Raw genomic sequence first — 25000 nt, 5'->3', positions numbered from 1 at the left:
AGGGGTGAGAGAGGGAAGGGGGAAGTGAGGGAAGGGGGAGAGAGGGAAAGGGGGAAAGAAGGGAGGGGAGAGAGGGCAGGGGGGAGGGGGAGGTGGGAGAGAGGGAAAGGGGAGAGAGTGAGGGGGAGAGAGGGAGGGGAGAGAGCAAATGGGGGGGCGGGGGGCGGGGGGACGAGTCCCCAACGTGACGGCGCACGCGGGAACTGAAAGAATAAAAAATTAAGTGTCGGGATTTTTTTTTTTTTTTTTTTTTTTTTTTTTACTTTTCCTTTCTCTTTATCTTTAGTTACTTTGGTCCTAATCCCACTTTTAATAATATGACATTCGGAAGCGGCTTTCCTTCATTACATGTGTCTTTCGGTAGCCGAGATGATGTCCCATATTTCTATAAAAGTAAATTCCCTTCTAGTTAACACTTTTGCCTTTTATTCTAGTTTCCGCTAGACGATTTTATTCAACAACGTGTAACCATTTTCTCCCCTAGCTTCTCCCCCTTCCCACTCCGATGGAGGAGGTGATGGGGAGAGAAAAGAAACAAAAATGTACCCAGCTAATCAAGGGAGCAGAACAAAAGAGGAGAACGTATGCATACATATGTCTACCACAGAGTACAGGAGAGAGCCTGGGTCCGACGGGGTGGGGTTGTGGGGGGAGAGAGTGAGAGAGAGAGAGTGAATGAGAGAGAGAGAGAGAGAGAGAGAGAGAGAGAGAGAGAGAGAGAGAGAGAGAGGAGGGGGGGGGGAGAGAGAGTGAGGGAGTGAGTGAGGAGAGAGGGAGGGAGGGAGAGATAGATAGATAGAGAGAAAAAATTAAGTTCGGAGTGTATATACATATGTGTATATATATATATATATATATATATATATATATATATATATATATATATATAATGTATATATACATCTATATATATATGTATTATATATATATATATATATATATGTTTATATATCTAGACATCTATATATATGTATACATAAATATATTCATGTATATATATGTATATATATATATATATATATATATATAAGAAACTTAAACTTGTGACGCACCCGTTGCACCGACTTGGAACATATTTCGCCACCCACGGCCGTTGGCAGTACCACGCATGTGATTAAAATCGCCTGGAGACTCCCGTGAGAAAAGAGAAAGGACCACTTGGTAAGGAAGGCGCTTAACACAGGATGCAAGGAGCGTGGATGCCACCTTGCTCTTCTTTTTCATCCTTAATGATGTCATTTATTATTATTTTTTTTTCTGAGGATTTGAAAGTATTCCTGTTTTTTGTTTGTGTACGTGTGTGCGTGTGTGTGTGTGTGTGTGTGTGTGTGTGTGTGTGTGTGTGTGTGTGTGTGTGTGTGTGTGTGTGTGTGTGTGTGTGTGTGTGTGTGTGTGTGTGTTTGTGTGTGTGTGTGCGTGTGTGTGTGTGTGTGTGTGTGTGTGTGTGTGTGTGTGTGTGTGTGTGTGTGTGTGTGTGTGTGTGTGTGTGTGTGTGTGTGTGTGTGTGTGTGTGTGTGTGTGTGTGTGTGTAAGTGTGCGGCTACGCTCGTGTGCGTGTATGCGTCCACGCACGTTACGTGCGTGCGTATGGAGCTGCGCGCATGTATACATTCGTGTGTTTTACCAAACTGTAACTACTTTAGTGTAATTGGAAGGAACCTGGGTCCGTCTCGCGTTATCCCGTTTGTTTTCCCAGAGTCGAGATCAAACTGTAATTAGCAAGTGAGGCTTTGTGCGCCGTAAATGCTTTCCGTCTAGATTACCCACTTTTCTAGCGTCGCGTCTAAACATGTTTTCTTTTTTTAATGTGTACTTGTATTGTCTTTAGCTCTGTTTTATCTTTTCAGTAAGTGTGTGTGTGTTTGTTTGTGTACGTGCGTGTGCGTGTGTGTGTGTGTGTGTGTGTGTGTGTGTGTCTGCATGCATGCATGCATGTATGTATGTATGTATGTATGTATGTATGTATGTATCTGTATATATATATATATATATATATATATATATATGTGTGTGTGTGTGTGTGTGTGTGTGTGTGTGTGTGTGTGTGTGTGTGTGTGTGTGTGTGTGTGTGTGTGTGTGTGTGTGTGTGTGTGTGTGTGTGTGTGTGTGTGTGTGTGTGTATTATGAGACTGACTGACCGACCAGCTTACTGACTGACCAACCCTCTAACTAACCATCTGACTGACCGACTGTCCAAGTGACTGACTGGCCGAGCGAACTGACGAGCGAACTGACTGACTTCCACTCTCCAGTCTCGAGTAGGTAATACCAGAGTCTGTGCACGCGAACGTCTTTCCTTGATCGTTCTCTACGTTCTTCACGTCTTCCTCCCTCGGGCGTTCGTGCCGTTCCACATTTCTTCACGTTTTCCCACGATCTCTCTCTTCCCTCTCTTTAGCTTTCGTTCACCCTGGCCTGCCGTGACTTAATACTTTTGTGGGGCTGTACTTCCCAAACTTTCCTGAATTGACCAAAATACCTTTAACCTATTCTTTCTTGGAGTTCCCCACTCCACTCCTCTCCTCTCCACTCCCCTCCCTTGCCCTTTCCCTCTCCTCCCTTGCCTTCCTATCCTCTCCCGTCTCCTTCCCTCCCACTCCCCTACTCTCCCTTCCCTTACCCTTCCCGTTTCCCTCTCCTCCTTTCCCCTCCCCTACCTTCTCCTCTCTCCTCCCCTCCCCTCCCATGTCCTCCCCTTCCTCTTCTCCCCTCATCTCCCCTCCACTTTCCTCCCCTCTCCTCCCTTCCCCTCCCCCGTCCTCCCCTTTCCTCTTCTCCCCTTTTTTCCCCTCCCCTCACCTTCTCCACTTTCCTCCCCTCTCCTCTCCTCCCCTTTCCTCTCCTCCCCTCCCCTTCCCTCTCCTCCCCTGTTCTCCACTCTCCTCTCCTCTCCCCCCCTTTCCTCTCCTCCCCTCCCCTTCCCTCTCCTCCCCTGTTCTCCACTTTCATCTCCTCCCCTCCCCTGTCCTCCCTTCCCCTCCCGTCCCATATCCTCCCCTTTCCTCCCCTCCCATCCCCTATCTTTCCTTCCCCTTTCCCCTTTTGAGAATTAACACTACATGACGTCAGCTGGAGTAAAATACCTGAAGGACATCAAGAGACCTTACGACCCCATTTGAGAAGACAGACTTGACCCATTGGCTTCCATTATCCCAACTTAGTCGGACAAAATGGTCTACCGTTAGTTAACGAGAAGTCGCTTCGGTAGATCTTGGTCACAAATGGTCCAAGGAAATGTACAGCTAGGAAGTTTATGGAAATTATTAAAGTTACTTTTATGGTTACTTGGGAGTTGTAGTTTAATGGCAAATGAAGCCACATAACTTGTTAAAATTAAGGTAGACACGCGCTAACTCACACGTACATACACACACATACACACACATGCACACATACACACATATGCATACACATACACACACACACACTAACACACATACACACAAACACTGAAACACACGTACGCACGGACACACACATACACACACAAAAACACACACATGCACACATACACACATGTGCATAAACATACACATACACACTAACTCACACACACTAAAACACACGCACACACACACACACACGGCTCGGTGGCGGATTGGTAAAGCACTGGCCTCACAAGCCAGAGAACCGGGGTTCGATTCCCCGGCCGGGCGGAGATAAGTTGGGTTTGTCTCCTTTCACGTGTAACCCCTGTTCACCTAGCAGTGAGTAGGTACGGGACGTTAGTCAAGGAGTTGTGACCTTGCTGTCCCGGTGTGTGGTGTGTGAGTGGTCTCAGACCTACCCAGAGATCGGCAAATAATGAGCTCTGTGCTCACTGCCGTAGGGTGGTGTCTGGCTGTCTCGATAGAGACTGCAGCAGATCCGAGGTGAATACACACACTAACACACACACACACACACACAGATTAATACTTTCGTTTAATAAATTTACGTATTATAGATCTCTGATACATCTAACAAGATTGATACAATTTTTTTAGTAAATACAATTTAATAAAAACTCGAGACAGTATTAGTCTCCATTAGTCCACACTGACCTCGTTGGAGTGACTCAGACCAGCCTCACCTCACAGACACTACTCACCTGAAAAAAAGAGAAAAGAGATTTTAGACAAAAAACCCAACTCATAGCTTGTGAAACACAATAAATTCATAATCTAGCGAAACAATATGCTGTAAGGATATTCCTTCTTTAGCTTTATGGAAAATGTAATACTTTATTAGAATTTATATAATACAGTATATAAACATACACATACACACGCACTTACACACACACACACACATATATATATATACATATATATATATATACATATATATATATATACATATATATATATATATATACATATATATATATATATACATATATATATACATATATATATATATATATATTGTCACCTGTCTGTGATGTACATCTACAGCTATGCCTGTGATTTAAGTTAACATTAAGGTTATATTATGCATGTGTTCTGCGCATCCAGACATTCATTTTTTCCAGACACCCCTTACCGCTATGCCCTGGGTGGTGGGGTAGGCCGTCCTTAGACCAGAACAGCTCCGTCTGCGCATACAAGTACAGGGTAATTTTTAATTGTATTATTTTATGATCCATTTCTTTTTAGTTACTTTAGGTTATTTATCTCTTTCATATTCATACTATTCATTTTTCTGTCATATTGTTACCATACTATCTTGCATAATAATTTAAAAGAAAAATTCATCACTTAATGTTAATTGGTAATTGCCCGTGTTAAATGAGGCCTAGTTAAGGGCCCACGCTGAAAGCTTTAGTCCATTCAGACGTGCTATACAACCGTTTCTTAATGCCTTAGTGGTATACGGTATAGTTAGAGCTAGGAAGGAACCCAGATGTTATTGGTGTGCCCTACAAGGTATAGAATCTTTTATTGGTTAATCTACAAAGTACTGTATGTTATATGTTTTCTTGTTAATGTAATTAGCAGTTATTAGTATGTATTTCTTGCATCTTATTGACTTGAAGTATTGAGGCATTTCTAGAGTCGTTACTTAACCAAGTTAATTTTCAGTTATATATATATTATGAAATATCATAAGGACTCAGAAGCATATTTTAATTTAATTAACTATCTACATGATTTTATATAACTTGCTTTAAGTATTCGTGAGTATCTAATTATTTTCAAATAAGTAAGAGTTATGGAAATAATTATTCTTGGAGCAATCTTCTCTCTAATACAATTCTTGTTAAATTGAATAGCCGCTGACGTTCTGACGATCTGTGTAGCTGATCGCTCAAAATTGCGGAAGAACTTTTTTTCCTCATTGTTCAATGTGGAACAGAAGTTTCCGATATTCATCTGGGAACCAGATCGTCAGAACGTCAGCGGCTATTCAATTTAACAGGAAATAATTATTGTCGCATTTTCACTACTTTTGTCACTTATTTGTTCTTAACTTGAGGTAGGTTTCACTCCGCAAGTATAAGGGATACTTAGAAACACGACAATATATATACACACACAAAGCTCTCTTCCAGAAGGGAAATAGCTGTTGATCACGAGTCTAACACATGATCCAAGATCATGGTGAAACCATGGTGAATCACACACACACACACCCTGCGTGTATGGTTGTGTACGTCGTGAGGGGTAGGTGGATGGAATTGGAAGCGGCGTTGGATCTGCCACCGTCCTGGAAATGAACTTTGGCAAGATCAAAGGCTTTGAAATGCTCTGTAGGTGCACCGACTAACACAATTATTTCTGTGCCGCGTGACTAAAGGAATTCGCCGCTCCTGGTGACCTCCTTCCTCCCGACCTAGGGTCACTTTTATCACTTAAGTAAGCGAGCGTTGTGGTTTCCATGGAAACCTACCGTAAGTTGGAGCGACTGATTATAAAATTTGACGCTCAAAAAAAAAAAAAAAAAAAAAAAATGGTGGCCTCATAGGAAGCGTGCTTGCTACTCTCGTATTCGCCTAATTATGGGTTTGAATCCCGAACGCCTCTCCGGTTTCCAACAATGACTAACCTGCCTCAACAGGACAAAGGTGACGGCTTCGGCAGCAATTATTCAGCGCCTCCTGTCGTAGGTTCCTCATCTTCCTTTCTTTTGTCATTTCACATGCATTGGTATGTATATATATGTTATATGTATATATATATATATATATATATATATATATTATTATTAATTATTATTATTATTATTATTATTATTACTATTATTATTATTATCATTATTACTACTGTTATTATTATTACTACTATTATCATCATTATTATTATTATTATCAACATTATATTATAATTTTATTTTACTATTATTATTAATATTATTATTATTATTATTATTATTATTATTATTATTATTATTATTATTATTATCATTATTCCTATTATCATTATCATTACTATTTTTTTTTTAACAATGAATTCTTTGGTTTCCCCTGACATCCCGGCACTGAAGGGATTCGAGTGCCAGAAGGACAAATATAAACCTCGAGCGATGACCTTGCGGGGTCACTTACGGGGTCACTGAGAACGATTTCACAAAACCAGGAAAAAGGTGGTAAAAAGAAAAAAGAACATAAAAATTTGAGAATCAAGGGGAAGAAATAGACCATGGAAAAACAAAAAGAAAAATAGAAGAAAAAAAAATAGGGACCCTATTCCACGTGGTAGAAGACCTAGGATGGTACTTAGTTTGATGAGCATCACTGACAAGGCCAAAGAACAGTGCCAAGGTCACAGCCACAGTGACAGTGACATGCTAGATCCAGACTACGATGGAGAGTCCCACGTGTATGTAAAGGGCCATTTACACGGACAAACTGGTTGTCAAACAGTTTGTCAAACGGTTTGTCAAACCGTTTGTCAAACAGCTTGCCAAACCATTTGTCAAACAGTTTGTCAAACTGTTTGTCAAACCGTTTGTCAAACCGTTTGTCAAACCCAATTTGTCAAACCCAGTTTGTCAATCACGTGTTTGAAGTGAAGTTTGACTGTGTGAATGGCCCTTTATGGGTACAGAGGGCCACGGAGAAGACTAAAACTACCAATACCAAAAAACTGTGACAGAATCCATGACTACTTATGCTAAAGCCAGACAACGACGTAGAATGCCAAGGATACGAATAGAATCGCCTGACGACAGCCTGGGCACGAGTGAAAGTGCCACCGGGCACGAAAGGCGGTGAAATAATTTTCTCTCTGCTTGTGTATCGAGATATTTTGAATTCGGTTGAACGAGTTGAACAAGGACAAGTCTGTCATGTAACACGCTACCTCGACAGCCTTTAGTTCGAACCGGTGTTCAACTTGTCCGACAAAATAACTGTGTGTGTGTGTGTGTGTGTGTGTGTGTGTGTGTGTGTGTGTGTGTGTGTGTGTGTGTGTGTGTGTGTGTGTGTGTGTGTGTGTGTGTGTGTGTGTGTGTGTGTGTGTGTGTGTGTGTGTGTGTGATTCACCATGGTCTTGGATCACGTGTTGGACCCGTGATCGACAGCCATTTTCCTCCCGAAAGAGAGCTCAGAGTTCATATATTCGTATGACCGATCTATGGGTAATGCCGTGACCTTACACGCACACACACACACCCAACTCCCCGCCCACGAGAGTTGGAGTAACGACTCGCAGCACAGTGATACTGAAATTATTTCAGCCCTGGGCGGGATTCGAATCCGAACCTCCGTCGTGGCAACAAAGAACTCTACCACTGCGCCACGAGTCTCGTGTGTGTGTGTGTGTGTGTGTGTGTGTGTGTGTGTGTGTGTGTGTGTGTGTGTGTGTGTGTGTGTGTGTGTGTGTGTGTGTGTGTGTGTGTGTGTTATTCACCATGGTCTTAGATCACGTGTTGGACCCGTGATCGATAGCTATTTCCCTCCCGGAAGAGAGCTCAGAGCTCATATATGACCGATCTATGGATAATGCCGTGACCTTACACACACACACCCAACTCCCCGCCCGCGAGAGTTGGAGTAACGACCTGCAGCGCAGCGATACTGAAATTATTTCGGCCCTGGGCAGGATTCGAACACGGACCGATGTAGTGGCAGCCGGGAACTCTACAAAAGCGTCATGAGTCGTGTGTGTGTGTGTGTGTGTGTGTGTGTGTGTGTGTGTGTGTGTGTGTGTGTGTGTGTGTGTGTGTGTGTGTGTGTGTGTGTGTGTGTGTGTGTGTGTGTGTGTGTGTGTGTGTGTGTGTGTGTGTGTGTGTGCGTGTGTGTGTATGTGTGTGTGCGTGTGTGTTTGTGTGTGTGTATCTTGTATACATAAAGAACACAAAACACACACGAGTTTATACTTGTAGTAGACTGATCACTAATATTTCCTGGAATGAAAGTTTATTCCCGAATGCCTCTGGCGATGGTGGCGATGTGTATGCCGTTACCATGGAAACAAGACAACCCCTTACGCACCAAGTGACACTTTCATCCTCTTATTCAGACTGACGCCAGGCTATTTCATATTTCTACTCAGGCTAGCCCCAGGCTATTTTATCTTTCATTGTTGGTGACAGGCTGTTCTATCTTTTCTTCAGGCTGACGTCAGGATATTTTATACTTTCATTCAGGCTTGCGACAGTCTATCTTATACCTTTATTCAGGCTGGCGACAGGCTATTTTATCTTTTATTGTTGGTGCCAGGCTGTTTTATCTTCTGTTCAAGTTAGCGCCAGGCTATTCTATACTTTCATTCAGGCTGACGCCATGCTATCTTATACCTTTATTCAGGCTGGCGACATGCTATTTCATCTTTTATTTTGGTGCCAGGCTGTTTTATCTTTTGTTCAGTCTGACGCCAGGATATTTTATACTTTCATTTAGGCTGACGCCAGGCTATCTTATACCTTTGTTCAGGCTGGCGCCAGGCTATTTTATTTTTTGTTCAGGCTGGCGCCAGGCTATTCCATCCTATTGGCGCCAGGCTAGTCTATCCTTTCATTAATGTTGACGCCAAGCAATCTCAATTATTCATTCAGGCTGGCGTCAGGCGATTCCGCCATTTCCTTCAGGCTGGTGCCAGGCTACTTTATAATTTCATTCAGGCCGCTGCCAGGCTATTCTATTCATTTCCGTCGAAGCCTGTGAAGGAGAGAAGGGGAGATCATCTAATTCCTTTAACGCCATTTTGTATCGGGTGGATGATGATGATATGGTTCAACGTCACAAACTCCCCCCTATCGGAAGGCTAGGATGGTGCCCCTCACAGAGGATTTTGTAGTGTGGAATTTAATGAACCATGCCCTTGGTTCAACTTCGCCGGTGGCAGGATTCGAACCGCCATCCCCTCGACCTTCGCCGCAAGTGACGACGCCCCAACCCGCTCAGCCAGCGAGCTTCCTTATTGGGTGGAGCTTTTCCTTTTATTCCTACTGCCGCCGGGCGATTTTATTCATCTACCTGACGCACTCCCTCTCTTTCTCCTCTTCATACCAAAAAAAAAAAAAAAAAAAAAAAAAATCTTGTGAAATCCGAAAAGGATCTCTTCGTGTTCTTCGAAGTCTGAATTAAAAAAAAAAATCGGGGGAAAAAATCGGAAAAAATCGGAAAACAAAAATCAATGGAAAGAAAGGGACGAGACAAAAAAAATCATGCCTGAGAGGATTGCGAATTTGCTTGTCAACAGACAAACACAGAGAGGAAAGGGAAAACACGACAGCAGAGGAGAGAAAAATATGTACAACAAAGAAAAACGCTGAGTGACATGGGGTACATAAACGGTGCAGAAGAATGAGCAAGAGAAGGGAAGAGGAGGAAGATGTTGATGAAGATGAATAGAAGATGATGAAGATGAAGAGAAAAAGAAGAGGAGAAAGAATAAGATGAAGATAAGAAAGAAAATTATAACGAAGAAGAAGATGAGGAGGAGGAGGAGAGAGATGAAGATGAAGAAAGAGGAGGAGGAGGAAGAGGAGGAGGAGGAGGAGGAAGTGGAGGAAGATGATAAACAGGGGAAAGATGATAACAAAGAGTAAGACGATGATGAAGTGGAGAGAGGTAAAGATGAAGAGAGAAAGAAGATAAAGAGGAGAAAGGGAATAGGAAGAGGAAGAGGAGGAGGAGGAGGAGGAGGAGGAGGAGGAGGAAGAGGAGAAGGAAGAGGTCGAGGGCAAATCCGAGCTGGTGTACGAATAACACTTATAAAGTGTGAAAGTGTAAGATAAGAAACACACACACACACACACATAAACACACACACATGCACACACACACACACACACACACACACACACACACACACACACACACACACACAGGATGAGAGGCACCAGAGAGGCATACATGAGGATGGCACCCTTATACATAAACATGGCACCGGTGCCTCTACCGTGCTCCCGCATGTATACAAGCGATGTCTGCCCCTCCCGCCCTGATGGGCACTTTACCCGGGAAGACGGCTCTTGCACGACCTGGTGGAGCACAAGACACCCGAGGTCTTGCTCCTGGAGGAGGAGACGTCGAAGTAAGCCTCCGGGAGGAGGAGGAGGAGGAGGAGGAGGAGGAGGAGGAGGAGGAGGAGGAGGAGGAGGAGGAGGAGGAGGAGGAGGAGGAGGAGGAGGAGGAGGAGGAGGAGGAGGAGGAGAGGTGAGACCGTAAATATTCGGAATGACGCAAATGGCGTTGACCAGTGATGGGGGAAGTGTCGTTCGAACGTGGCCGTGGGGGAAGAGGAATAGGAGGAGTTGGGGGAGTTTGGGGGGAGTGAAGGGGGATGGGGAGTGGCCCGGGGGGGCGGGGGGCGAGGGGGGAGGCTCTGCGGTTGCTGAGGGGGTCACAGGTGGCCACAAGAGAGATGAGGCTTTTGGTTGTGATGGAAACGGCACCGACTGACTGCAGACGAGAGGAAGGAACTGGATGGGTTCAAGGAAGAAGAGGAGGAGGAGGAGGAGGAGAAAGAAGAGGAGGAAGAGGAGAAAGGGGAAAATGGCAAGGAGAAGGAAGGGGTGAGGAGGAGGTGGAGGAGATGGAAGAGGAAGAGGAGGAGGAGGAGGTGGAAGAGGGCGAGGAAGAAGAGGGTGAGGAGGTAAAGGAGTAAAATGAGGAGGTGGAGGAGAAGGAGGAGTAGTAAGAGGAGGAGGAGGAGGAGGAGTTGTAGGAGGAAATAGAGGAGGAAGAAGAGGAGGAGGTGGAAGAGGGCGAGGAGGAAGAGGGTGAGGAGGAAGAGGGGGAAGAGGAAAAGGACTAGTAATAGGAGGAGGAGGAGTTGTAGGAGGAAATGGAAGAGGAAGAAGAGGAGGAGGAGGAGGTGGAAGAGGGCGAGGAGGAAGAGGGCGAGGAGGAAGAGGAGTAGTAAGAGGAGGAGGAGGAGGAGGAGGAGGAGGAGGAGGAGGAGAAGGAGGAGGAGGAGGGGGAGGAGGAGAAGGTTGAAAAGAGAGGAAAGAAGCGGGAGAAGAAATGGGACGAGAACAGAACGATGAAGTGGAGGAGCAGAAAGGAGAAGATGAGATCGGAAGGAGAAAGAGGGAAGAAAGGAAGAAGAGGAGGAGGAGGAGGAGGAGGAGGAGGAGTAGGAGGACGAGTAGGAGGACGAGGAGGAGGAGGAGGAGGAAAAGGAGGAGGAGGGAGAGAGGAGAAAGAAGTAGTGGGGGAAGGAGTAATGAGAAGAGGATAGAACGGTGAGGTGGGGGAGGAGGAGGAAGAGGGAAGAAAGGAGGAGGGAAGAGAGGAGAAGAAGGAGGAGGAGGAGGAGGGAAGAAAGGATGAGGAGGAAGAGGAGGAGGAAGAGGAGGAGGAGGAGGAAGAGGAGGAAGGGGAGGAGGAGGAGGAGGAGGAGGAGGAGGAGGGAAGAGAGGAGGAGGAGGGAAGAGAGGAGGAGGAGGGAAGAGAGGAGAAAGAGGAGGAGGAGGGAAAAGAGGAAAAAGAGGAGGAGGAGGAGGAGGGAAGAAAGGAGGAGGAGGAGGAGGAGGAGGGAAGAGAGGAGGAGGAGGAGGAGGAGGAGGAGGAGGAGTTATTGTTTATAGTAATAAACATGAGAAACTTTTGATGCTCGTAGCCACAGTAGTTTGTTGAAGACAACAACGATCTTTTCTTGCTTTGTTTTTACATAAAACGTTAAACAATCCATTATCTCTTTCCTATTGAACCTGCTTCTCATCAGTTGAGTGTTGTATTGTTATGAGTTGGATGTCTCTTATAACGACATATGAACATAGGAATGAAGGAGACCGCGAGAGACCCTAAGGCCTACATTAGGCAGTTCCATGTCCATTACCACCTATCATCCCCATCCATAAAGTTATCTAACCTTATCTTAAAACAACCGATAGTTTCAACACTCACTTCATGGTTACTGTTAAACCATTTCTTGTCTATTTCATTCTTAAATCTAAGTCTGTCCAATCTAAATCCATTACTGAGAGTCCTGTCCTACTGTCTTAATATGATGACCTTGTCTACATCGCCCTTATCTAAAGCAAAAGGTTTTAAACATAACATTTTCTGTACTGCGTGGAACGGAAATAAATAGGTGACAGACGGCAGTGGGGTGGGTGGGAATGGTCGTATGTCTTGGCTGGCTACATAACATATAAAGGGGGAAGCAGCCTTTGGTATATAGTGAATCTTCTACTTTTATATAGTAATGGGACGATACAAAAATATTAAACAATTCCGATACATGTCCCGAAACTGCTCTAAACTTCCGATTCCGATAAATGATAAATAAATGTACTTTGTTCATAAAGTATATGTTTCCCAAACCATCTGCAAGGACTGAAAATAACCATAGATTCTAATCCTTACAGGTATCATAATCGTACTCGTATTGGAATCGGAGGGTTAGAGCAGTATCGGGACTCGTATCGGAATCGGACTTGTATGGGAATCGGAAGGTTAGAGCAGTATCGGGACTTGTATCGGAATCGGAAGGTTAGAGCAGTATCGGGACTTGTATCGGAATCGGAAGGTTAGAGCAGTATCGGGACTTGTATCGGAATCAGACTCGTATCAAAATCGAAAGGTTAGAATAGTATCGGGACTCGTATCGAAATCGAACTCTTATCGGAATCGGAAGGTTAGAGCAGTATCGGGACTCGTATCGGAATCGGACTCATATCGGAATAGGAAGGTTAGAGCAGTATCAGGACTCGTATCGAAATCGGAATCGTATCGGAATCGAAAGGTTAGAGCAGTATTGGGACTCGTATCGGAATCGGAAGATTAGAGCAGTATCGGGGCTCGTATCGGAATCAGAATCGTATCGGAATCGGAAGGTTAAAGCAGTATCGGGACTCGTATCGGAATCAGACTCGTATCGGAATCAGACTCGCATCGGAATCGAAAGGTTAGAGCAGTATCGGGACTCGTATCGGAATCAGACTCGTATCGGAATCAGACTCGCATCGGAATCGAAAGGTTAGAGCAGTATCGGGACTCGTATCGGAATCGGAAGATTAGAGCATTATCGGGACTCGTATCGGAATCGGTCTCGTATTGGAATCGAAAGGTTAGAGCAATATCGGGACTCGTATCGTAATCGGTCTCGTATCGGAATCGGAAGGTTACAGCAGTATCGGGACTCGTATCGGAATCGTTAAAACTTTGGTATCGTCCCATCACTACTTTCTTCCCTCTTGCCGTCAGACTATTTTATTCATTCATCGTTTCCGCGGTGACAACTTATTAAGTAAATGAATAAAGGGGTGATCACACTGGGCTACTTTTCCTCCAACATCCTACCTCCAACGTTCATTTGAATAACTAGAATATGACTTCGCTCACAGGGGTCTAGATTTCTCTAAGAACACTTCAACAATATGTCTAATATTCGTATAGGTTTTACAATCTCTTAGTTCATCATTCAGCTTTGCTATATACGACGGAAAGATAATTTGATATTTGGAGATTTGAAAACTTAAATATCGTAACCGAAGTCGTTTTTACTCAAACGAACTCTCAACTGTCGGAGCTGGCGAAGTCCCTGGAAGCCCAGTGCGATAACCCTTCTGACGGAATTCGGCAAGAAATAGAACAACAGACTTCGCAACGTCACACTACAGATTCTCTTTGGGAATTCAGCTCTGACACTGAAGTACTCTCAAGCCCATCAACACCCTCACACCACACCACAAACACCTATAACCCCCCTACCCCCCCATCCACCGTAGGTTGTCAAGCGCAAGACAGAAAATGGACCCAATCTACGTTCAGAGACTTTTCGCTATATTTTCATGTATTTTCACATTTTCCTGTGTATAACCTGGGGAAAGATATATTTTTTATACCGTTGTTACTACATACATATATCAAAAGACTCTTTCCCGTACAAGGGAAAGGGGATGTCGGGGATGGGGGTGGGGGTGGGGGGAGGGGATTGCGTGTTCACTAAACTTATCATCACTCTTCCTCGCAATGCATACATACATACATATACCAAGGCTTTTTCCCCCTTACCAGGGAGGTAGCCAAAAAGGACAAGGCGCAAAATCATTCCCACCCATTCCATCCCCGAAAACACTCCACACCCCTCCACCCTCCCTCCCATCTTAGCACCTCCTAGATGACGGGTCATCCCTGCACCCTGTCCACTGCCCTGGGTCAGAAGCAGTGTCGCAATGGGAAGTGAGAAACCCCTGGTAGGGCAACGCCCAGGCAGTTGCGGCAAGCCTTTTTTTTTTTTTTTTTTTTTTTTCTCACGACCACCTGTCCACGAGTTCGACCCGGTATCCACTGGGCTACCGCGCGGCACCCTCCTGAAGACGATTTTAACGGACCGCGACCCACTCCAGGACTGAGAACGCTCTCATGGCTGCAGGAAATCACTTGTAACCTTAGCCAGAACAAAATCAATCAAGAGCACCACCATGTTAAAGGAGTTCAAGTTAGTCTGGACACTCGATGCGGTTCCCCCCCCCCGGCCTCAGCTGAATAAAATCGCCTGGCAACAGCTGGAATAAACAAAGGCGTAAAAGCACATGGGTGACTAGAGATGGCCTCACTTCGGAGGCGGGGTAGGGGGGTGGGGGCATTACCTTCCGTGTGAATAAAATCACCTGCCGACAGCTCACATAAACGCCTAAAGGATTACAAAGGAGGAGCATGCCGACAGGAGACCTTTTGGTCCATAACTAGGTCGGATGCAAATATATAAATATATATATATATATATATATATATATATATATATATATATATATATATATATAATATATATATATGTATATAATGATGATAAATAAATAAACAAATAATTAAATAAATAAAAAATTATAATAATATAAATAATAATAATAAATAGAATAAGTAAATAAATAGACAGGTCAAGTTAAATAATAAACAAACAGGTAAATATTAAATAACAATAAATTGATAAATAATAGATAATAATCAAGGAAATAATAATTAGCAAATAGACAAATAATAACAAATAAAAAAAAAAAGAGAGAATCAATAAACATTTGGTCTCTTCCGTTGTGGAAACGTTTTCATTCCAAATTAATCAAATCGTCCGGAGGTAGGTATAATAAACGTTAAGCCTAAACGCAATTTGAGACGCAGGCGACACAGGCGACACAGGTGACACAGGCGACGCAGGTGACACAGGCGACACAGGTGACACAGGCGACGCAGGCGACACAGGTGACACAGGCGACGCAGCACAGAGCAAAGGCAGATTTCCTGTTGGTGAATTGAAGTACAGAAGTTTGAACTTCTTTCTCACCTGAAATACTTCTAGATGTACTACCTCGTTATTTCAACAGGAAGTCTGGCTTTTGTTCTGTGCTGCGTCATCTGTGTCGCCTGCGTCATCTGTGTCGCCTGCGTCTCAGTTTGCGTTTAGGTTAAAGTCATAATACGGAGCGAAGGAGCTAAATGCTTTCCTCTTGGTCACTTCCCTTTATTGATCAAACGACGGAATACCTTATTATCCAGAATCTCTCCCCCCCCCCTTCCCCGTCTTTGTCGGCTCCCTCCCTCCCCTCCCCCTCCCCTCCAGCCCCCCTCTCCCCAACCCCTCTTCCCCCCTCCCCCTCCCCTTCACTTCCGCATCACCAGTCCAAGACGCTTAAATCATTAAAGGTTTTCAAAAATAGAAGATTTTTTTTTCTTTTTTTGAAGGGTGGGAGAGGAGAGAGATGGGGGGAAGGGGGAGAGTAAAAGGGGGAATAGGGGGGAGCTAAAGGCGATTCAAAGACAAGCAATTTCTTGATTATATCGACAGAAGAAAATAAAAGGGTGGAAAGGAAAGAGTGATTTGGTGGAGAGTTCTGGCTCACCAAGAAGCACGCAAGGCCACGATGGGGGAAGTCTTCGGCCATTCGCTGGTTTTCACATTCTAGATCAACCTTTCCCCTACCAGAGGTGCTGGAATCAATTACAGGGGGTGCTAGGAACCAGTGAATACATGCATACATTGCAAAGAATTACATAGGAGGAGCATGCCGACAGGAGACCTTTGGGTTCATAACTAGGTCGTATGCAAAAAAGAAAAAAAATAATGATAATAATAATAATAAATAAATAAATAAATGAATTAAAAAATAATAATAATAGTAATAATAATAGTAATGATAATAAGAATAAAATAAATAACAAAAATAACAATAACGATATATAAATAAATAAAAAATATAATAATATAAATAATAAATATAATAAATAGATAAATAAATAGATGAAGTTATATAATAAACAAACAGGTAAATAGTGTATAATAATACGATCTCCCTTATCATTTTAGTAATAAGATTTTAGAGTGCGCTGGAATGCTTAGACCTGACTACAGGGGCTGGAAAATGCTGGAAAAGGCTGGAAACCTGTGCTCTTGATGACGTAAACACGAATGGCCAAGATCATAGAATGGACCTGGAAAACTCGTACACAGAACAGAGAATTCCCGTCTCCGGAGGTGAAGAATGTATTTAGATAGGAATTCCAGCGCCTGTTATGGAACTGGAAATTAGAAAAAAGTTGGATGATACAAAGAGCCACTAGATGGAGGAAACTGCATGCAATTGGCAATTGCCCATGAGTCTACCTAACATCTATCTAACACTATGTGAGGAGGAAGCCTTTATCAGTGCGACTTTTTTCACTTATTACAGATTTATCAAAATGTATTTCTTTATCAAAATGTACTTGATAAAGTAAGGAAGCTCGCTGGATGAGTAGGTTAGGGCGTCGTTACTTTCGGCGAAGGTTGAGGGGATGGCGGTTTGAATCCTGCCACCGGGGAAGTTGAACCAAGGGCATGGTTCATTAAATTCCTCACTACAAAGTCCTCTGTGAGGGGCACCGTCCTAGCCTTCCGATAGGAGGGAGTTTGTGACGTTAAACCACATCATCATCACTTGATAAAGTTGTAACAAACAAAACGTCGTACTAAGAAAGGTTCTGTCTTCACATTTGGTGTCTCTCTTGATGGAGAGGAAACTGGAATCCTTCTGGAAACTGTCAGGCTGGAGCGAAAACCAGCAAATGAGTTGGAAAGAAAAGAGAGGGGGAGGTGAGGGGGACAGGGGGGAGGGGGCAAGGGGCAGGGGAGCAAGGGGGGAGGTAAGGGGGAGATAAGGGGGCAAAGGAGGGAGGTGAGTGAAGCAAGGGGGAGGTAAGGGGGTAAAGGGGGGAGGTGATGGGGGCAAGGGGGGAGGTGAGGGGGCCAAGGGGGGGAGGTGAGGGGGCAGAGGGGGGGTCTTAGGCTTCATGGGTGAGAACTCCTGAGGAAAACAAGCTTAGACTAAACCCGATCAACCCGAGACGATATAAAACACGTTATGGATCCTTTTCTACTACAGACTCCTCCCTCCCACCCCGAAGAATGAAAAAAAAAAAAAAATCGAAAAAAAAAGTCTCGTCTACAGGAAGAGGATCTGGAGGGGGGTGGGGGAGGGAGAGGAGGAGGGATGGGTGAAGAGTGGGCGTAGAAGGAAGACGGGGAATGGGAAGAAGAAGAAGAGGAAGAAGAAGGTGAAGACGAAGATGGTTGGCGAACTCAGCACCAAGGCCTACCAAAGGGAGACTAAAGCTGCCGTGGTCAAAGGCGACGGGATTACCAACGCAGACGGCTCCTCCTCCTCTTCCTCTTCCTCCTCCTCCTCCTCTTCGTCGTCGTCCTCCTCCTACCACAGCTACCGCCCTTGCCCCACTACGACTACAGCAGGATTTTGGCACCGCGAATGACGATCACGTGGACCAGGAAAAAAAAAAATCTCGATACCAGATGGTGCCCCCCCCCCAAAAAAAAAAAAAAAAAAAAAAAAACGATTCCTGAGCACATGGAGATGGAAGACGTAGGATAGCGTCATAACTTCCGTGCCCAATGTTTTTTTTTTTTTTTTTTTTTTTTTTTTTTGCTAGCCCACCTTATCTCCAAGACACCCGTTCTCAATAATAAAGGTGTAGCGGCTCGACTTTGCTCACAGTCCATTCCAGAGAGTTCCTTCATCCTGACAACTCCCAAATTACTCCTCAGGCACTCCCTTGAGTAACACAGGGAGGCGCGTTGGGACTCGAACCCGACTACCCAACTGTAATATTACCAGTAAAGACACTAACAGATTCCTAGTCATTACCACTAACCCTGACTGCCCTCCTATATGGCCACAACCAAGCCTCACAAAGCCGTAAACGTAAGCCAGCTTTGGAAAAGGCCCTCCCACACACACACACATACACACACACACACACACACACACACACACACACACACACACACACGGGTATCATGTGTATACCCATATACAGATACAAATATACATACATGTATACACACCCATGAACGGTCCAAAAAATATTCAAAAACTGTTTGTGTTGTCTCTTCGTCCTCAAGTTTGACTTTATGGTAGTCTTTTGCATAAAGATATCCGAGATATTTCAGTGCAGAGAACAAAAGAGAGAGAGAGAGAGAGAGAGAGAGAGAGAGAGAGAGAGAGAGAGAGAGAGAGAGAGAGCACTATGTCTATGCAAACTTCATGTTCATTGGACAAGATTGTGTGTTGTGTATCATGATTGATGCAAAATAGGACAATTTCGTTTTATTTGATCCTCCCCCCGAAAAATAATTGATAAAAAAACAGGAAGAAGAATCTCATAAAACAAGCGAGTTTGAATTTATCTGTACCGAAGTTATTATACCTTCCGGTACATTAGCATTATTAATGTTATCATTATCATTAACATTATTTTACATGATACTACGACATATAATTCATTTTACTTTTTTATATAAAATTATGTGGTATGCGTACGGAAGAAATCATCATCAGTCAAAACTTATGAAAGAGACTTCTAAAAGAATTTACGTTCAGGAAATAGTCATTACATATACACATATATGCAACCACGCACACACACACACACACACACACACACACACACACACACACACACACACACACACACACACACACACATTCACATAAATTACACAGACTATATACACACAAACACACACACACAGACTACATACATACACACAAACACACACACACACACACAGACTACATACATACACACAAACACACACACACACACACACACACACACACACACACACACACATACACACACACACACACACACACAAATCACACAAACGACACACACGCAAACATCCAGCCACCCACTCACACACACACACACACACACACACACACACACACACACACACACACACACATTCTTAGGTAAGGAAACATGTTTGATTGAAAACGAGTCTATTCACAGTCGACTAGATTCTTGCCATTGCTCTCTTATTTCTAGTATGTGCTTTCCATATTAAGATGAGAGATCAAGGATGAAGTGAGGCCATATTGGGCATTTCGTCGACAAAATCCACGTTGGATATCAGCACACGCCTTTGATCTTACTCTTCACATCAAAAGTGGAATCCTAAAATTAGTCAAAATCTCAAGAAACTCGCAGAGTGAATACGCTGTCATATTCAAACAAAATTGTATCAGAGAAAATATCCTCGCCATATATAGACACGTGTGTTCCGATTTTACATATTTGTAGATATAGGTCTGTATCTGTAAGTAAACATACACTCTTCAATAAGCACACAGCTTGTGTACGTCTGTTTCATTATGGTACTGAATCACGTTTTAAACTTGTAATTGACACCAATTATTCTCCTCAATGATAGCTAAGAGTTCGTATATAGTCCGATCTATGAGCAATACTGTAACCTTACACACACACATACACACACGGACGTACGCACACATACACACACAAAAAAATCTCTTTGCAGTGGTGGCGAAACATTCAAGGACTAAGCCCTCGACTCTAGCCACTACACCAGCAAGAGAGAGAGGGGAGGGGGAGGGAGGAGAGGTGCCAAAAATGACTTCTTTGTTGCAAGTCTGAGCTTAACGAATGAAATTACGCAACCGTAAGAGCACGTAGAAAAACGGAAACGTATTCGAAAAAGGGAATAACATCGAAAATCGATGGTGAAATAACGTTAGAGGACTGGAATGTGTTGGCTGGAAAGGTTCATTTGCGCTGTTCATCACTGCTGTAAAATGAAAAAGAACACAATTACAGACGCCACTGGGGATAATGAACCAGGACTTAATGTTCAAGCTATAGATTTGAAAATATAAAAAGAATAATGCGGAGAAAAATGTTAAAAATGTTTGTCAGATTAAATGAAAAGTTATGTGCAGTGAATAAATGTCATAATGTGAATCGGATTTTCTTTTTTTAAAGAGATGAAAAAAAGATAAAAGATAGTCATTTATTTTAGTTTATATGCTTTCAGAATATTTTTAAATCATACAAATATCGCTTACAAGACCAAACAGAGTATTTATGTCACAAGTGGAATTCATGTTATAATAACAAATACTTCTGTTAAGTGTTTTCTCTTGTTATTTTCTTTATACTTAAGAACACAGCCCCTTATGATGGTTTCAGACTAGGTTAAGCCAAGCAGGTTGTTAAATTCAACACAATTATTAACCAAAATGACACTCATCATAAGTGTGTGTGTGTGTGATTCACCATTGTCTTGGATCACGTGTTGGACTTATGATCAACAACTATTTCCCTCCCGGAAGAGAGCTCAGAGCTCATATATGAACGATCTATGGGTAATGCTGTGACCTTACACGAACACACATCCGACTCTACGCCCACGAGAGTTGGGGTAACAACCCGCAGCGCAGCGATACTGAGATTATTTCAGCCCTGGACGGGATTCGAACCCGGACCGATGTAGTGACAGCCGGAAACTCTACCAACTGCTGCGCTACAAAGGTGTGTGTGTGTGTGTGTGTGTGTGTGTGTGTGTGTGTGTGTGTGTGTGTGTGTGTGCGTGTGTGTGTGCGTGTGTATGTTTACCAAACTGCATATACCTAATTATAATACAAAGGAAAAGAGCAACGCTCGTTAGGTCCCGTCTTCTATTCTTATATGTATTATACTTAGCCTCAAATTCATGTACACTCCCAACTTAATCTATATCCTTGATTTCCGATTATCATATTTAGATTTGAATTCAGGTACTGTTTGAGCTTGAGATATGTCTTTAAGTCATTATAAGTATTTATGCATTTACATGGAAAACTCTACTTCTTCACATCTTTCAAACATGTGACCTTCCTAAGTATGTTCTCATGACCTTTTCAAACCATCCTATCTTTAATCAAGAAATCTCATTTGTGTGTGTGTGTGTGTGTGTGTGTGTGTGTGTGTGTGTGTGTGTGTGTGTGTGTGTGTGTGTGTGTGTGTGTGTGTGTGTGTGTGTGTGTGTGTGTGTGTGCGCGAGTACTCGTGCGCATAGACATTCCGATGCATTTTATGACCAATACTCTTCAAACTTTAAAGGCACTGAATGACAGAAAAAAACCCGTAAGTTCTGAATGAGACAGAGGAACATACAGGCACAGGGACAGAAGGACAGAGGAAGAGAGGCACAGAGAGAGAGAGAGAGAGAGAGAGAGAGAGAGAGAGAGAGAGAGAGAGAGAGAGAGAGAGAGAGAGAGAGAGAGAGAGAGAGAGAGAGAGAGAGAGAGAGAGAGAGAGAGAGAGACAGAGAGGGAGGGAGAGAGAGAGGGAGAGATGGAGAGAGATAGAGACAGACAGACAGAGAGAGAAGAGAGAGATAGACAGACAGACAGAGATAGACAGACAGACAGACAGAGACAGATAGATAGAGAGAGAGAGAGAGTAGGAGAGGGTGTCAGAGAGAGAGAGAGAGCCTGAGCTGAGCGTGAGCCTTGCAATGCACGTAGTCCTTCCCGACGGGCGTGGTCACGGATCGAACCGATGCGTTGCTGAAAAGCAAAGACAGGGAAGGGACCGGGGTGGGGGGTGGGGGGTGCATGGAGGGAGGGAGGGGAGCAGGGAGGGAGGGGAGCAGGGAGGGAGGGAAGGGAGGGATGGAGGCAATCTGCAGGAAATTGGGAGGGAAGGAGAGAGAGACAGAGAGAGAAAGAGAGAGATAGAGAGAAAGAGAGGGGGGAGGCGGGAGAAGCAGGGATAGTGGGAAGACGAAAAGAGGAAGTCCGGAAGAAGAAGTGTGGGGAGGGGGGGAGCAGGGGGGAGGGAACGGGGGTCGGGGGTTAGGGGGTTTAAGAGGGGTTAAGGGGGTTTAAGGGGGGCTAAGGGGGGTAAGAGGGTTCTAAGGGAAGCTAAGGGGGTTAAGGGGTTGAGGGGGTTAAGGGGGTTAAAGGAGGGTTAAGGGGATTAGGGAGTCTAAGGGGGCTAAGGGGGGTTAAGAGGGGTTAAGGGGGGTTAAAGGAGGGGTAAGGGGTTAAGGGGTCTAAGGGGGCCTAAGGGGGGCTAAGGGGGTCTAAGGGGGGTTTTGGGTTGCCCTCCAGAGCAGGAGATGAAAATTCTATCTCGGAACAAAGGCCTCAACATCGTATATCTCCCACACCTTTCGATCTCTCTCTCTCTCCCTCTCCCCTTCTCTCTCGCTCTCTCTTCTTTTCTCTCTCTCTCTTTTTCTCTTGTTTTCTTTCCTTCTCTTTTCCTCCTCCGCTTTTCCTTCCTATCTCTCTCTCTCTCTTTCTCTCTCTCTGTCCTCTCAGCTCTCTCTTCTTTTCTTTCTCTCCCTCGCTTCCCCTCCCTATCTTCCTATTTCTGTCTCTCTTCCTCTCCCTATCTCTCTCTTTCTCTGACATAACTATGGAGATAAGAAAAAGGCAGATAGATCAATGGATAAAGAATAGAGAGGAGGAGGAAGAGAAAGAGGAAGAGGAGGAGAAGGAGGATGAGGATGAAGTCTAGGAGGAAGAGGAAGAGGAAGAGGGAGAGGTGGAGAAGGAGGAGGAGGAGGAGGTGGAGAAGGAGGAGGAGGAGGAGGAGGAGGAGGAGGAGGAGGAGGCAATTTTTGACCGAGAACCAATTTGTTCGATTTGCGAGACGTTCGATAACCGAGGTTCTACTGTATATATGAGGAGTAACAACAACAAGGAACTGTTCTTGGATCCTTAGGATCTCGAGATTGGAATCTTAATTTATTTAATTTTACGTTTGTTCCTTATTCGTTCATTTATTTTTTTATATGTCTGTTTGCTCGCTGGCTGAGCGGGTTAGGACGTCGTTACTTGCGGCGATGGTTGAGGTGATGGTGGTTCGAATCCTGCCACCGGCGAAGTTGAACCAAGGGCATGGTTCATTAAATTCCACGCTACAAAGCCCTTTGTGAGGGCGGTTCGAATCCTGCCACCGGCGAAGTTGAACCAAGGGCATGGTTAATTAAATTCCACGCTACAAAGCCCTCTGTGAGGGGCACCGTTCTAGTCTCCCGATAGGGGGGAGTATGTGACGTTAAACCATATCATCATCATCATGTCTGTTCGCATTTATTCGTCCATTTTTTTTAGGTAAGATGATCGATATTGATGTTTATATTTCGAGAAGTAATAGGAGGCTGGTAGGACGTACAGTAAGTTATACTTACGTTTATAAAAGATCGTGTATTCATGAATATGTGAAAATGAGTAAAATTGTTCGCCTCCCGTGCCTCACTCACATTCATGAGTGAAACAGACACGTGGATGTGAAGAGAAAGGTTATCACACTGGGCTTCCACGGCCTTCGCCAGCTCCGACAGCTGAGTGTTCGTTTGAGTAAAACGACTTTGATTACAATATTTCATTTTTTCAAATCTCCAAATATCAAATCGTCTTTTCGTCATATATAGCAAAGCTGTATGATGAACTAAGAGATTGTAAAACCTATACGAATATTATATATACTGTTGAAATTTTTTCAGAGAAATCTAGATTTATGGAGGTAAAGTTATATTCTAGTTATTCAAATGAAGGTTGAAAATAGGATTTGGGATGAAAAATAGCCCCGACTTACGCCCCTTAATGGTCGAAGTTGCACATTATATGCAACAGTTGATGATAATGCGCACGTTTGACTATCGGATAAGGTTGCAGATTCTGTGAATGGTTTTGTAGGAAATGAGGCAGAGAGGGAGAGAGAGAGAGAGAGAGAGAGAGAGAGAGAGAGAGAGAGAGAGAGAGAGAGAATGTTGTGTTTGTACTGCTCTGTTCTCTACTGTAGTGTAGAGTCATTTGATTAGCTACAGGTAAATCATTATTCGCTGTAGATGGACCACCCAGTGACTCTACATATTAATTCTCTCACCTACATACACACAAGAAAACACACACACACACACACACACACACACACACACACACACACACACTCGGTGGCGCGGTTGGTAGAGCGCTGGACTACCAGCACGGTGGTGCTCGTAGTACTTGGTTCGAATCCTGCCCAGGGCCGAAATTATTTCGGTATCGCTGCGCTTCGGGTCGTTACTCTGACTCTCGTGGGCGGGGAGTTGTGTGTGTGTGTGTGTGTGTGTGTGTGTGTGTGTGTGTGTGTGTGTGTGTGTGTGTGTGTGTGTGTGTGTGTGTGTGTGTGTGTGTAAGGTCATAGCATTACCCATAGATCGGTCATACGAGCTCTGAGCTCTCTTCCGGGAGGGAAATAGCTGTCGATCACGAGTCCAACACGTGATCCAAAGACCAAGGTGAATACACACACACACACACACACACAATAAAGAAACACAAGCTTAAGAAA

The 25000-nt window shown here is 44.0% G+C and overlaps 1 pseudogene; it reads right to left on the bottom strand.

Moving 5' to 3' along the window:
* The window catches only part of LOC143040679 (uncharacterized), a 299673-nt pseudogene that overhangs the window by 59919 nt on the left and 214754 nt on the right, over nt 1-25000 (bottom strand).

This window comes from Oratosquilla oratoria, chromosome 29 (genome assembly GCF_046742065.1).
Source record: "Oratosquilla oratoria isolate Oo_2021 chromosome 29, ASM4674206v1, whole genome shotgun sequence".
Lineage (NCBI taxonomy): Eukaryota > Metazoa > Arthropoda > Malacostraca > Stomatopoda > Squillidae > Oratosquilla > Oratosquilla oratoria.
The sequence above is the reverse complement of the archived record's forward strand: the minus strand, read 5'-3'. Positions and strand labels throughout refer to the sequence as shown.